Consider the following 16,329-nt stretch of genomic DNA (forward strand, 5'->3'; position numbering starts at 1 on the left):
GCTACCTTCAGTCTGTGTCTAGGATGCAGCCCCTCAACATGTCCGCACCCCCTTCATCCCTCGCCTGAGCACGTCGGTCTCCTGCCCTCCCTACGCTCCCAGTCGCTGGGTTTCCATGCAGCAGCCGCAGGGATCCTGTGGGTTCTGTGCTCCACGCTGCACAGCGGCTCCTCAGTTTACCAAAGTCCTTACAATGGCCGCAGAGCCGGGCAACCCGCTGGTTGCCTACCTGTCTGACTTGCTGTCCGCGTCCTCTGGCCTCTGCACTGGCTGCTGTCTACTTGTAAAACCCCCGTCCAGGCGTGTCCAGGACTGACCCCTTCAGCTCTTTCAAATCTTCACTCCCATGTCACCTCAGTGAGGCCTTTCCTGACCGACCTATTTAAACGTGGCCCTGACCCAGAGCACTGCTAGTCTCCCTTGGCCTGCTCCACTCTTCCCACGACACTCACTCACCGCCTCCTAAAATACTCGCTGTGTTTACCATGTTATTGTCTGTCTCCCGCTACTAGAATTTAAGTTCCCTGAGTGGAGGCACTTTTGACTTTTGATTGCCTGCTGTATCCAGGTGCCTGCAACAGTTGCCTGGCACATAGTAGCAGCTCAGCACACATTTGTGGAATAAAGGAACGAATGAATGAACTTGAACAACTATTTTCATTGTGGAGTATTCCCCTTCAGGCTTCTCTCACATGGAAATATATGAACATAGTTACAAGCACAGTATACATATTTTGCATTATGATTTCTAATCATACCATAGAGACTTTACATATTTTTAAGTATTTTCATAATTATAACCATTTTTACTTGTGACCTTCGATTTTTCATGCTTATTATAACAAGTCATACAGAGTTGTGTAAACAAAAAATTGTCTCCTGTCCCCCTCTCATCCCACCCTGCTGAAAGGAACCACTGTTTTAAACCAGTGGATATGTTTCCAAATATTTTTTATACACACACATAACAGGTACAAATTTCACAGTTCAAAGACACATATTCCTGAATTGTAACTTTATTTTCTATAATTCGAGTCAATTTGTATTTTAGGTCTTTCCCCCCATAGTAGAAAAATGAAATCTAGTTTATTTAAGGTAAATGTTAGTATGTAATGATGTTTATTTATTAATGGTCAGTTACAATTTCAGTTGCTTCAGAATTTACTAATGTCCTTTTCACGATATAATTGCCAGTTTTAAAACGTTGTTATTAAAAATGTGCAATAATTACAGGAAAATAGAAAATGATAAAATAAGCAAAAACCACCTGTAACACCAGCAGCCAGAAATAAGCCTATGAAAAATACACTTCTATGGCATTTTTAATGACCAAGTGGCATACTATTATACAAATGTACCATAATTATCTCCGCTATTTTTGTACATTTGGGTTGTTTTCAACTTTTCACTTTTGCAAAATTACTTGTAGCTAAATCTATGTGCACGTCATGTTTTTTTTTTTTAAGGATAAAGTCCAGGAACTCATGTCAAAAGTGATGCTCGTTGTTGAAGGCGTTTGATTGATGTGAAAGACATATAGAAAGACGGCACAGCTTCGACATCAACTTTTCTCCACACCCTGCACTGTCACACCATTTTTTGTCATCTTTGTTAATATGATAGAACAATGGTTTCGCATTGTTGTTTTAAGTTTTATTCCACTGATTACTAGTAATGTTGAACCTGTTTTTATGCATCACTTTTGCAGATTGCCTGCACATATCTTTTGCCCACTTGGATTCATCTTTATAGAATATCAGCCCTTTGTTACCTATGTTACAACCATTTTCCCAGTTTGTCATTTGCTTTTTAAGTCTGTTTACGTGCAATTTTGATATTGCAAAGTCAGCGCTAGCTGGGCCAAAAGTCTGATCTTCCTATACATTCTCTGCCTTCAGAATAAACACTTAGGAGTAAGCTAGAGATTTTTGTTATCAGTTACTCCACCTGGAGGACCAGCAGGTGGAGTCTCCGTGGTCAGTGTCTCAGACTGTCATTTGGATTGGGGGGGCGAAGAGGGACTGAACATCTGGAGAATATGGTTGTTGGGCTCTTTATACAGGTGGACCCCTCTTTCCTATGGAAGCCTCGCATGTACATCAGAAGCAGCAGGAAAATGGCCTCCGCTCCCTTCTGCCTTTCCAGTCTAACTCAAGGGCACCTGAGTGGGTGAACCTAATTGCGAGGGAGTTAGATATGTGACCTATTCATCGAGAAAGAAGGTAGCCAGGGGGCCTATGTACAGTCCCCACCAAACTTAAGTCTCAGGGCTTCCCATCCTGGCTTGTTGAATTATCTATTCTGGCAGCTGTTCTAGTCAGTACAGCTGATAGTAAATTTTAATAACTGGCAGTAAAAGTCTTCCCCCAGTGACCTTGATGTTTTCTTGGCCATTTTCACACATTTTTTCAGGTGTGTATTTTTTCACACTATTTATTCAGATGATAATTGTAATTCATTTCAGAAACTGGATATCTCTTGCAATTTCCTGGGCTTCTCCGTACCCTGGCAAGTATTCTTTGTGCTTTTTTTAGTCTGAAGTCTGGTAGGTACAAAATACAAAAGTTAGTGTATTTGCTATTTGTTAGGTGCCCTTTCATCCTGGTATTTTAAAACTCTGGCCCATAAAGAAACAACCACACTCACTTCCTCCCTCAATGTTATTGTGCCTCTTGGCAGCTTCTGACATTGTCAGCTGCTTCCTTCTTCTGACACACTTCTGACTCCCATATCAGCATGCTCTCCTGGGTTCCCCCTCCTCTGGCTGCTCCTCCTCAGCTTCCTGACAGGCTTCTCCCTTTTCTCCCTTTACCCGGTACTTGCTGTGCAAATGCTGAGTTCCCTAGGGCTCTTTCCTGGGCCCTTGTGTCTTCTCATTTTACACTTTCTTTCGAGATGATCCCACAGAAGTCACATGGCTTCCAGTATCCACTCCATGTCAAAGATACTTCTTCTGTTTCTATTGCTTATAACAGAGTATCTGAAACTGGGGCCAGGTGCCCTGGCTCACACTTGCAGTCTCAGCACTTTGGGAGGCCGAGGTGGGTGGGTCACGAGGTCAGGAGTTGAAGACCAACCTGACCAAGATGGTGAAACCCCATCTCTACTAAAAACAAAAATTAGCCGGGCGTGGTGGCAGGCGCCTGTAATCCCAGCTACTCAGGAGGCCGAGGCAGGAGAATCACTTGAACCCTGGGGCGGGCGGCGGTTGCAGTGAGCTGAGATCGCGCCATTGCACTCCAGCCTGGGTGACAGAGTGAGACTCCATCTCAAAAAATAAAAAAAAAAATTAAAAATTAAAAACAAGGAATATCTGAAACTCGGTAATTTATAGAGAAAGGAAATTTATTTCTTACAGCTCTGGAGGCTGAGAAGTCCAAAGTTGAGGGGCTGCATTTGGTGAGAGCCATCTTGCTGGTGGGGACTCTGCAGAGTCCTGAGGGGTTGAGGGCATGACATGGCAAGAGGGTGAGCGTGCTAAGGTGCTAGCACAGGTCTCTCTTCCTCTCTTACAAAGCTGCCCGTTCTCCCATGATGAATCCATTCATTAGTGAGAATAGAGCCTTCATGATCCAATCACCTTTTACAGGCCCCACCTCACTATGCTGCCACTTTGGGAATTAAATTTCAACATGAGTTTTGGAGGGAACATTGGAACCATGGCAACACCTAAATATGCCTGCTGAAGCCCCTTCTCTGTGCTCCAGGGCCACGTGTCCAGTTCCCTGCTTGCCCTCCCAGCTTGGTCCCCTCACAGATGACTCACGTGTCCAAAGCGAAATTTGCAGTGCTCCCTCCGGCTCCTCTCTCAGCAGTCCCATTCTCAGGAAATGGCAGGCCAGACGTCTTCCACAACATTCCCACATCCAGTCAATCAAAAGCCCCCAGAAGTTTGTCTCCCAATTATTTCATGGCTCTTTTCCCCCACCCTTTCCTTTGACCTGGTCAATACTCTCCTGAAACTCCTTCCTCTTTTTCGTCTCTTTTCATGTGTGATTCATTAGATCCACTAAGATCCACCCCTAGAAGGAGAGGGTGGACTTTCCTGGAACACTGAAGGCAAATTTCCCTCTTCCCCCTTTTCATGTTCCCTGTGACTTTTTAAATTAAAAAAAAAAAAAAAAAAAATTCTTTTTTGTTTTGGCCGAGTTGCACCGTAAATACAGGACTGAAGATGATGCGACAAGCCCAGACATCGCCGTGGCTAAGGTGCAGAGCTGAAGACTTTCTATGTGTCATAAGGAATTCTAGCAAAACCCAGAACACTCAGCAGGAACCTGGAAGGGGGTTGGGGTGGAGGACACAGAAATTTCAGTTCAGTTCAGTCATGGGATAAAAGTTACCTCAGTCCCCTAAAAAATCGCAGCACTTTCTCGCCTCATTTCACACTGAAGTATGTCTGCTCTCGCCTTATTCATTCCTTGTATGGCTATTTTAATTATTTTTATTTTGGAGCCGGGCGTGGTGGCTCACACATGTAATCCCAGCACTTTGGGAGGCTGAGGCAGACGGATCACCTGAGGTCAGGTGTTTGAGACCAGCCTGGCCAACATGGTAAAACCCCGTTTCTGCTAAAAATACAAAAATTAGCCGGGCGTGGTGGCACGTACCTGTAATCCCAGCTAGTCAGGAGGCTGAGGCAGGAGAATCGCTTGCACCCGGGAGGCGGAGGTTGCAGTGAGTGGAGTACGTGCCTCTGCGCTCCAGCCTGGGTGACACAGCAAAACTCCATCTCAAAAATAAATAAGTAATAAAACATATTTTGAACATTTATCCACAATTAGATTATGAGCTTCTTAAGGACATTCTGTTTACCTTAAAAGAATCATATGTTTCTGTATTAGTTGAATTCAATGAATATTTATGTGTGGGCTCAGATCCTGGCTTCTCTCATTTCCGTGGACTCCAGGGATCTGGTTTCCTCTTCATACAGCGAGGACAGTGAAACCTGGCCTTCACCCCGGCAAGGCTCTCATGAGGATCAGGTGAAACCATGTGTGTGGGAACCCTTTGAAAACTGCAAAGAGCTGCATACACATCTGAGGGCTTTAGGTTCGCAGATGCAATCGGAAGGCGCCCGGCGCTGCTAGGCATTGAGCTTCCAGGGGGCACTCGGTGGAGAGCCCTGCACTCTCCTCCCTGAGGAAGCAGTTCGCATTTCCCACCTGGCCTCTCCTTTTCAGGGCCCCTAAAGAGTGATCTTCACAGAGAAAGCCAGTCTGTTTAAAGGATATTGTAAGTTCTGAATATCACCAGGTCTGTTTTTTAAGTTTGAATTTACATTTAAATCAGGAGCATTTGTCCAGGTCAGTAATTTTTCAGCCCAGCTCCTCCAGAGGGGTGTGTCCATTACCAGTGAGAATTTGAAACCTTCCTGACGCCAGGAGGCTGAGGTTTTCCGGCACTGGGCCTCCACGTGTGTGTGGAAGGGCAGGGGCGGCAGGGAGGCAGGAAGAGGGGTACAGAGGGAGAAGGGTGGGAGAGGAAGGCCAAGGAAGCACAGTCATAAATAGAAGTGTCTTTTGCCTTCAAGATATTTCAGGTCACATGGAGAAAGGAAATTCACTCTTAAGAAATAACAAAGAAACAAAAGACTGAAGTAGATTCAGAAGTGCTGACATAAAGACCGGTTTGGAGGGCAGTAAAATTAATCAGGATTGCCTCCTGGGAGTAGGTGCCTCAGCACAAGGTCCTGAAAGCAACCAGGGGAGAAAGGAGCTCCTGGTTTGGGGACCATAAATCCCTCTTCGAGAACAACCAAACTCCAGTATGAGTATTTAAGCTCCTTACCATCTAAGCTGGGTCTGGGGTCAGGAGCTTGGATTCTGGTCCTCATTCCAGCGTCCAGCTCATCACAGGCCCTGAGCAAATTCTTTACTCATCTCCTTGTGCAGGAACAGCTGAAAAGTACTTTGGGAAAACCAGTTTTAACTATTAGTCCCAAACTTTAATTAGAACTGTATAATTCTTTATCTTTTGTGAAATGAGTTTTAAGCCAGAACAACCATTGTAATTATTAGAAACATTTTAAATAATTGTCAGTAATAATCTTCATTAATCATAAAAAGGGAAACACATCTATTAATCTTTCGAAGCACAGTTCTCTGATCTTTTGCCAGGTGTATGATTCACTCTTTTCTGCCTTATTTTGTGACAAAATGTGGTCTGTATGGGCCCCCACTCAGTATCAACACAGGACGCCTTCCAAAACAATGCAAGAATGTAGGTTTAAGACTGTTTAACGCCCCAGCAAGCACTCATTAGTGGCATTCAAGGCAAGTTTTTTAAAAAAGCGGGGGCGGGCACAGGCTGCTGGGGGTTAATAACCTGGTACTGTGCCTGCCACCGCCCAGTTGTCGCTGGTTTGTGGCAATCACAGCTGCATTGTGTCACACCACTGATTAATTCCCAGGAACTGCTAAGGGCTGACCTTTTCGGATGACTGACCTGACTAAATAAATCAAACCCATTTGAGGTCATGTCTGTGGGCACAGCAAGCTGACTTGCTTGCATTCTGCCATGCCTTCTCGAGTGGGTGAAAAACAATTGGAATTTCAGTGAGGAACTGGATGTAATATATGCAGTGGCTCATATCTACTCAGCTGCAACCCAGGTGAGGAGAATATTCCGAGTAAAAAAACCATGATTTGTCGTTTTCTGGGCTTTGGCACTATTTCTCAGTCCCACAGCAGTGTCTTGAGAGGACTTGGGTGGATGTGCAGCAGCTGCAGGGATGAAGTAGACGGGAGCAGCCACGGAAGAAACTCCGGTTTCAGTGACGCACTGTGAGGAGGTCTTCCCAGGGAGGCTGTGAAATCAAAATGTTAAAATGGGGTAGAAAAAAAGGGAGCTACAAGATGAAGATTTTTGCCTACCACATTTTGAGAAAATTTGAACAGATAAGTGATACAGTGAATGAGGCAGGACTTTCGGCGAAAATCTGAGTAAAATTTGTAGATTCCAGTAAACGAAATCCCTAGAGAAGAGATGCAGCCAAGAGAACGTTAGAAACTTGGTTGCAAATTGTACAAGTTTGAACTGAGAGGGCCAAGTTTGTGGGTTAAGGGAAAATAGAATAATAGGCATCCCAAGAAGGATACATTGTTTTCCTGTTAAAGAAGGAAGGAAGTACAATTGGAAAAGTAAGTAAGGGAAAGAGTGAGTTGAGGCCTACACAGAGATGCCGCAGCACACTGGTTATTTGCCTTGGGTTCAAATGCCAACTGTACAGCAATGCTGTGTGCCCACAGGCAAATTCTTAACCTCTCTGTGCCTAAGTTTCCCCATCTGCCGCGTGGAAGATTTAGAATGGCCACCTCATGGTATTATGAAAATTGGAAGAGTTGTCAGGAAAGGTGTGTGGCACATAGTACTGTTATTATATTGTTTTATTATATAACATAATTTATATTATTATATTATATTATGTATTATATATTAAATATATAAATTATATAAATAAAATATAACATAATTTATATTATATATTATATATAATATAACAATTTATATTATTACATTATAATATAAATTATATATTATATATAAAAAATAATAAAATTTGAAATATCTAGTGTCATTTATTTGGAATAAAAGAGGGAACTTTATGGATAACCTGATCAAATCCTCTGTAATTCCACAGATGAGGAAACACAGTGTCATTATATGATTTTATTAATCATTCCAGACTCATTTTATTCTTTGGGTCATCCTTAAATGGCTTTCATTTACTTAAACCTTGTCTGCCAGTATGATTTTTGAATGCAAGAACTTGTGTCTTAACTGTGTGCTCCTAACAGTGTTAGGCATACCTAGCAGAACTTAAATACTGGCTAGATTTTTTTAAATACAAAATTTCAGCTTTATCCCAGTGGCAACCATTTACACATTAACAATGATTAGGGTTTTTTGTTTGTTTGTTTTTTTAAATACCAGTTTGCTTCGAGGTTTTTTAAACTATAATGCCAGTTTAAAAGATCCAGATGGCCCTGGCGGAAGAGTCTGGATGAGTAAGTGTTAGCAGAGGGTGAGAAGGCCTCCGAAGGAATTGTGGCCGGGCAGAGAGAGAGAGACGGTGAAGAAAGCCTCGGTGCTTTGGAAGGAGGCCCTGCGAGGCCCTGGAGCCCAGCCCAAGGTCCTGGCTGCCGAAGGCTTGGAGGAGCCTTCTCCAGGAGGTGACGCTTATCCTTGCCTCTAGCTAAGGTCAGAGGAACAGCCCAAACAGTAGGAAGGCAGGGAAGAGTGCAGCGCTTCATGATAACATCGGTGTGTGAGCAGTTTCACACAGTAACGGATTTTCTGTTGAGGGATGGGGTGTAGGATGGGAAAAAGAAGAATAACAGGAAAAAACCAAGCCCAAGGTCCTGATTCTGAGGGATGGACAGACCTGGCCTCTGTGGGGCAGGCAGTGGGCTTTGATGGAAAGGAAGAGTCTGGTGGGCGGGTGGGGGAGGGTGGGGGTCAGAGTGTGGCCTGAATCTGGTCTCATGAAACTTCTGTGAGTGTGTGTGTGTGTACACTGGTGAATTTAGTCTCATGAAACTTCTGTGTGTGTGAGTGTGTACACTGGCTGATGGTCCTCCTGACCTGTAATCATGGTCCACAACGCCTGAAAGCCCCTGATATGATCATGAAACTTGCAGGGTGTTCTTTGTGAAAACTATGTTGGGTCAACAGCCAGGTGTTAGTTTCACACTCAGAGGTGAGAGAAAATCACTCTTCTGGAACCACCCTACCTTTTCATTGAGTCTACAGTCCCAGCATGTGGGTTAATGGAAAATAGAACAATAGGCATCCCAAGAAGGATACATTGTTTCCCGTTAAAGAAGGAAGGAAGTACAATTGGAAAAGCAAGTATGAGAAAGAATGAGTGTAGGCCTACACAGAGCTGCCATGGCACACTGGTTATCTGCCTTGGGTTCAAATGCCAAGGAAATGGCAATGCTTCATTTAATTTGGGTTTCCCAGTTTTAGTTGGTTGTAATCACTTTCTAAAAGCACACACTAGACACATTGTTGCGTGGAGTCTTAGGCGATAAGTGATGATGTGGGGCAGGAGGTACTGTCCGAAAGGCCTTGTGAGTTTTTTATTTCTTCCTTTAAAGGGAAGGTTTTTCGACTTTGAAATCCTTGGAGATTACTTGACAGAAGTCCTCAGAGCCACGCCAATGGCTTGAAAGATTTATAACTTCCCTCATGTGCTGAATATATGATGCTCTTATTTAGGAAGAGGAAGAAAACATGTTTACAGTTTCACTTTGAGCTTTAAAAAATTCTTGTAACAATTAGCTCTAGATTCAGAAATTATAAATAAAACTGTTTTATTGTCCAATTTACTGAAACATTGTGTCCTGTAATGTTTTAGTCTTTATTGGTCCAGGGATTTAATTTTAATCTTGCATTTTTTTGTAGAAAACAGCTTATGAATCTTAACTGTAAATATTTATTGTTCTGTACCAATTGTACTGATCTCTAATGTTGGAGATTTGCATTCATGCATGGATGAAATGGATTTGCCATTCTTTATTAGTGGACAATAATGATTGGCCATAGAATTGGGCATAAGTGCAGGCTTTAAAGGCAGAGAAACCTACATTTGAAATTAACCCTGATACACAGGAACACTATGACTTTGAAAGGCATCTAAACACTTGGAGCCTCAATGTCCTTAGCTGTGAAATGGGAATAATGAGAGTATCTAATTTACAGAGCTGTTGTGAGGCCTATATAAAGATTTGTGTGGCTGAGATAGTGCTAGTCGTATCCACCAAATGCAATCTCAATTTCCTCTTCATGAACATAACACACATTTTCCACCAGTTTGAGTCATTGTGACGGCTCTAGCCAATAAGCCACCATACAGATACATGTTCTAGGTGATGCAATTACAAGATAAAGGAGTGTTGTCCTATCCACAAAGGACTTTATGTGAGCAAGTGATCAGCCTTTATTTGTAAAGCCACTGAGGTTTCTTTTTTTTTTTTTTTTTTTTTTGGCTACGGGAGCATTGTCCAGCCTACTCTAATACATTTGACATATGATAAACAATTGATAAATTTTGGTATTTAAGTCTAGGCGCGGTGGCTCGTACCTGTAATCCCAGCACTTTAGCAGGCTGAGGCGGGCAGATCACCTGAGGTCGGGTGTTTGAGACCAGCCTGACCAACATGGTGAAACCCCGTCTCTACTAAAAATACAAAAAATGAGCCAGGCAAGGTGGCGGGTGCCTGTAATCCCAGCTACTCGGGAAGCCGAGGCAGGAGAATTGCTTGAACCCAGGAGGCAGAGGTTGTAGTGAACCGAGATTGTGCCACTGCACTCCAGCCTGGGGGACACAGCAAGACTCCGTCAAAAACAAAAAAAAACACAAAACTGGTATTTAAGGTGTCTGTGAACCAATGTGGAATGATGCCTTGAATATACATTATTAAGAGAGAGAAGCAAGACAGAACAGAATATATAGTGTGCCACATTTTGTGTAAGAAAGAAGGATAAATTAAAATGTATATATGTACTTGCTCACGTTTGCAAAAGAAAACACAGGAGAGGGAAAACCAGAAAGAATCCACTTGATGACCTATCCTCGTAGGGAGACTGGGGCAGGGTGGAGGGGATGTGCACGGGAGTTAGACTTCTCCGATCAAACGTTTTTACACAATGTTGATTTTTGAACCATTTATTCCCTATATATTCAGAAATAAAAGTAATTTATAAAGGAAAATGCCTTAAAATTGGACCTTAAGAGAAATAAATTACTGACTCTATATAAAATTGATCCAAACCAACAATAAACGAAAAGGTTAAGTTGGGTAACTTGAACATACTACTCGGACTATATCTGTATGTCAATATTATTAGGAACTAGGAATTTTTCAGTATAAGAGGAAAAAGATAAAATTTTAGAATTTAAACACTGTTATGTTAAATTTCAATAGCAATACAAACTCATACTATTTCATTATATATGTATTTTTATTATATATATATATTCATTACATATGTAAAGTATCCTAGTTGTGTTCCTGAAAAAGCGTACAAACAATGACAACCTAGTGGTAACGAACATAACTAACCCTCATATCTTGCATTTCCTGCTGTAATAAATGGTACAGGCAAGAATAATCAATGGATACTGAAACCATTACATAAAAGTGGCAGGGCAATAGAATATTCCTACAGGGGCAAAGTACACCCCAGAAATCATTCAGTAATTTAAAAGGGAAAAAAATGCTGGATCCAATTTATACCCACCCAGCGCATCCATCTGACCCTGCCTGCCCCTGGGGACCCACTCGCCGTGATCCTAGGTAAAGCAGCCCCAGCGATGGCCATAAAGTTCCAGCTTCCACCTTGTCACCTTACCTCCTGTAATGACAGGCCCCGCTGTCTTTGGCAAGGCCATGTCATTACACCTGCCAGGACAGGAGCTGCAGCAACTCCTGTGCCCAGGTCCAGCAGGACCCATGGGCGAACTGGCTTTCCCCGGGGCTGTGTGGAGGCACCTAGTAACACAGTCCTGAAATACAAGTGCTTTAACACCACGCGAGCTTTGTCTTGCGGGACTCCTCCGAGATGCAGTGGAGCTACACGGCACCTCCAAAGGTGTCTCACACAGCCAAGCAGTCAGCTGTGCTGTTTATCAAGTGGCGGCCAATTCAGCAGTGGACCATCTTGCAATTCATTTTTCCCCTCTTTCTTTCTTAGCATTGCACCCCCACCCTGCAAAGCAATAGCATATAAACCCTGCCTCAGTTGATGTTCCCAGGCAAAGGTACTTTTTCATGGACATATAATAATTTCTCAACCAGGTCATCCCCCTGAGCATCACTGGTAGTGCAAAAACCCAGTGTGAGGACCTCTTCATGGAATACCTATAAAATATTCTTTATAGCCAGAAAGAAAGAAAGAAAGAAAGAAAGAAAGAAAGAAAGAAAGAAGAGAGAGAGAAAAGAAAAGAGAGAAAGAAAGAGAGAAAGAGAGAAAAGAAAAGAGTTTATTCAAACCTAAAACCTAACTTCCATTATAAGTGCTTAAAGGTAAAAGATAAAGGACACCATCAGAACCAGGGATGTGTCACCTTCTTTAAGACAGATGGTCCAAATTCCTCAAGTCAATGTCGTAAATCAAAACCAAACAGAAGTTAAGGTGGGGAGATTTTCCAGATTAGCCTCCAGATGGAATCCACAAGCCTTGATTAGATCTCGGGGGAAACTGCATAAAAACCTTTAAGGGACAATTTCAAAAATGGTAAAATGACTTGGATATTAGTTGTGATAGTAGAATCATTGTTAAATTTCCTAGGTATGATGGTGGTATTGTGGTTATACAGGAGATTTTCTTTATTCTTAGGAGATTCATATTGAAGCACTTAGGAATCATGATGTCATACTGACAACTTATTTTCAAAAATGGTGTGTATCATGTGTTTGTGGGGAGACAGAGAGAGGAGAAAAACCAAATACGGTAAAACATTAACAACCATTGAATCTAGATGAAAAGCATTTGTGGTTTCTTTTGACACTTTTAAGTGTTGACAATTTTCATAATAGAAAGTAGACAGATAAATATCAGTAAAAACCAGATAAAATTTAGGATACATATGTATTTGAAGAACTTTTTATAGCCATGTTTTCTTTTCCTCAACCAGTTTCAAATAAGCAGCCAATACTTTATCAGGAACTAATTCATCCATCTCAAAATGGATATTCACACCCAAATTGCTGTGCTTTCAAAAGCTTTTTAACCTCTTGTTTGTTGCTAGCAGTTTCCCAGTGCAAAGAATTTGATGTCATTTCTGCACACCCAAATTCCTGTTGGCAGGATAATCAGCAAGTAACACAGAGAGCTGCTTCCTTCAACAGCTGCATTCAGCACAAAACCGAGGGCCAACGCTGTGCAGAAATAATCCTTCAGAGGTAAGGCATCAAGTAAAGGCATCAGTGATCTTTTCCATGCATTCCAAATACTGTATTGATCCAAATTGGAGCAGCATCATTCTCTACAACTGTACTGGCAACAGACAGCCACAAATGAACTATTTAATATGGCAAAAAGCACAGTTATCTGAGGCTTCTATTATTAGCACCAGTTCTCGACTCACTGGGAAAACTCTTCTTCCACTTGTTAATGCGACAGTTTTATTTGTTTGGACACAGCTTTCCATCATCGTTCTTCCCACCCCGAACTTCCCTTTACCCCCCAGATGTCTCCAGATGGAGGTGTTTCCAGCTGGCCGCCGTTCAGCAGATCTCCAGTCCGTCTGCCCGTGAGAGTCCCAGGAAAGCTGCCGTCTCCAGCATGTCCCTGGTAACTGAGCCACCCGGGCTTTGCTCTGGACTCCTACGGAGTCCCTGCAGGTAAGGTCTTCCCTGCTCCACCCGGGAGGGGCCCCTCTCATACTGCAGAATGCTCGAAGTCCACAAGTGTTCATTCTTCCCGTCCTTACTAGTAGAACTAACGCAGTTAAGGCTGAGCTCATGGTAGGCAACCTCAAAATCTCAGTGGCTTATCAAAAAAGTCATTTATTTTTCTTGCAGGCCGGTGGAGGCAGCTCTGCTTCAAGCTATGAGCTGAGTCAGGGCTGCTTTACTTGTCTCTCATCCTCTGGACCAGTGACCACCTGGGGTGGCAACAGGGCCAGTGGATGAGCAGAGACACAAGGGGCCTTGTAAGGCCTCAACTCAGAACTAACAAACTCGCTTCTGACCACATTCCATTGACCAAAGCCCTGCATGAGCTGTAGAAAAGTATTCTCCACTTTGGTGAACATTACTAAGAGAAAAGAGGGAAGGAAGAATTGCAGGCAAGTAATACCATGTACCCCAGACTCCTATGCAGCTTGGTGTGTACTTGCACCTAAGTTCTGGCCTGTAGGACATGAGGGGAAGTGAGGGGTACAACTCCAGGCCCTGCCCTTGTAAAGACTAGGCCCTGCCTTTCCCTGTCCATCTGCTGGGGACATGGTACGACTGCAGCAGTTGCCTGGCCCAGACAGAGATGGCACAGCTATCCTGCTGATCCCACCTCTAGACTGCCACGTGTACCTCACCTATACTGCTTGGGTTTTGCATCTCAGCTATGGCATCTGAAAACCCAAACTAGCACACCATTCATTCATTCATTCATTCATTCCCCCATTCAACAAGTATGTACTGAGTGTCTTTGTGCCAGGCACTAGGTTTTGGAGAGATGACAGTGAACAAAAACAAACTTGACTGTTCTGTATCTTGGCTGTGGCGGTGGTTACACAAGCCTACACATGTGATAAAACTGCATAGAACTAAATACACACACAGAGAGGAATGCCAGTCAAACTGGGAATTAAAGAATCAAAAAGTCACTGGTGACTCAACATGGCAGCAGTCCAGCTTCAACCATACAGATGACAGCAGTGTGCTGAAGTATGGCAAAGCAATGATTTAAAAGAAATTGAGGCAGAGCTGCCAGGCAGGTATGCTCACCTTGGACTTTGAAGCAAGACAGACATAAAGGTCTTTGTTCTTTAAGTAGAGTGTCCATATAATTTATCATCCAAACTGAGACACCTGTGAAAATAGTGACACTGGAACAACTTGTGTGACTGATCAGCTGGTCACTCTGTCTTTAAGTCATTGTCTTGTTGAGTCTGTTATCAGAGCCCATGGAGTGCCATGCATGGACAGCTTATTTAGGCACAACAGAGAAAAATTAAAGGGAAGGAGGAGTGAGGAAGAGTGGGAAGGATAAAGAAATAGTGAGCATTGGCAGGAAACAATGCAAGGAGAAAAGCAAACGGGAATCGGATTTTCTACTAATTTGCTGTGTGTTCCTATATCGGTTTATAAATTAGTGTCTATATTTATGACTGATTGGAAGAACCAACTTTTTAGATACTCTCATCCAACAAAGCTGCAGATTTCTTTATTGAGATGGAGTTGAGAAAGCTTTAAAACAGGCCAAAGCAACATGAGGACATGTGTCATGAGAAGAGAAATGGTCTTCCATAAACTGAGTGCTGGGGAAGGCTTGGTGTAGGTAATGTAGAGGTTCTCAAACTGTGGAGAAGCTCAAAGTGTGTTCCTTTGAGCTTTGGTCTTCTTAGGCAACTGGCTAAGCCGCTATACAAAAAGACACCAAACACACTGGCTTCAACAAGACCAGGCCTCTGTTTCTCTTTTGGGTGACAGCGAAGCAAGGACTAAGCTTTCTTTTCAAAGTCATCACCTGAAAGTTGCCCCATCACTTCTGCTCACATCCCATTGGCCAGAGCCTTGAAAGGAAGCTGGGCCCATGCCCTGCCAAACCTCTGGTGGTAAGGCTTTGATTACTAAATGGAAGAAAGGGACACAGCATGTTTTGGAGTTGATACCTAGCCCTTTGGAGGTGACTCAGATCACTTGGGAGAGTCTGTAAGGCCCAGTGAGCAACACCCCAATCCTCCAGTCTCTATGTGAGAAGCTCCACCTTCATCTATTTGATGGTTCTATGTTGCGGGAAGTCAGGTCCCGAATGGAGGGACCAGCTGGAGCCGTGACAGAGGAACATAAACTGTGAAGATTTCATTTTAATATGGACATTTATCAGTTCCTAAATAATACTTTTATAATTTCTTATTCTTGAATGTCTTTAATCTCTTAATCTTGTTATCTTTGTAGGCTGAGGATGTGTGTCACCTCAGGACCACTACGACAATTGTGTTACCTGTACAAATTGTAAAATGTGTGTGTTTGAACAATATGAAATCAGTGCACCTTGAAAAACAACAGAGTAACAGCGATTTTTAGGGAACAAGGGAAGACAAGCATAAGGTCTGTCTGCCTGCAGGGTCAGGCAAAAAGAGTCATGTTTTTCTTCTTGCAGAGAGCCTATAAACGCATGTGCAAGTAGGAAAGATATCACTAAATTCTTTTCCTAGCAAGGAATATTGATATTAATACTCCGGGAAAGGAATTCATTCCTGGGGGGAGGTCTATAAATGGCCACTCTGGAAATGTCTGTCCTATGCAGTTAAGGACTGAGATACGCCCTGGTCTCCTGCAGTACCCTTGTGCTTACTAGGGTTGGGAAACTCTGCCCTGGTAAATTTGTGGTCAGACCGGTTCTCTGCTCTCGTACCCTGTTTTCTGTTAAGATGTTTATCAAGACAATATGTGAACTGCTGAACATAGACCCTCATCAGGAGTTCTGCCTTTTGCCCTTTGTCCTGTTTCCTCAGAAGCATGTGATCTTTGTTCTGCCTTTTGCCCTTTGAAGCATGTGATCTTTGTGACCTACTCCCTATTCATACACCCACTCCCCTCTTGAAATCCTTAATAAAAACTTGCTGGTTTTAAGGCTCAGGCGGGCATCACG

At 43.0% G+C, this 16,329-nt stretch overlaps 1 long non-coding RNA gene across 1 annotated transcript; it reads left to right on the top strand.

Annotated features, from left to right (window-relative positions):
• The first annotated feature begins 6,290 nt into the window (after positions 1-6,290).
• On the top strand, positions 6,291-14,500 carry LOC103885651. The gene is made up of 3 exons (XR_002522906.2): positions 6,291-6,613; positions 12,820-12,914; positions 13,202-14,500. It is a non-coding gene; the product is annotated as an uncharacterized LOC103885651 (long non-coding RNA).
• Positions 14,501-16,329: the final 1,829 nt, after the last annotated feature.

Source organism: Papio anubis, chromosome 5 (genome assembly GCF_008728515.1).
Source record: "Papio anubis isolate 15944 chromosome 5, Panubis1.0, whole genome shotgun sequence".
Classification (NCBI taxonomy): Eukaryota; Metazoa; Chordata; class Mammalia; order Primates; family Cercopithecidae; genus Papio; species Papio anubis.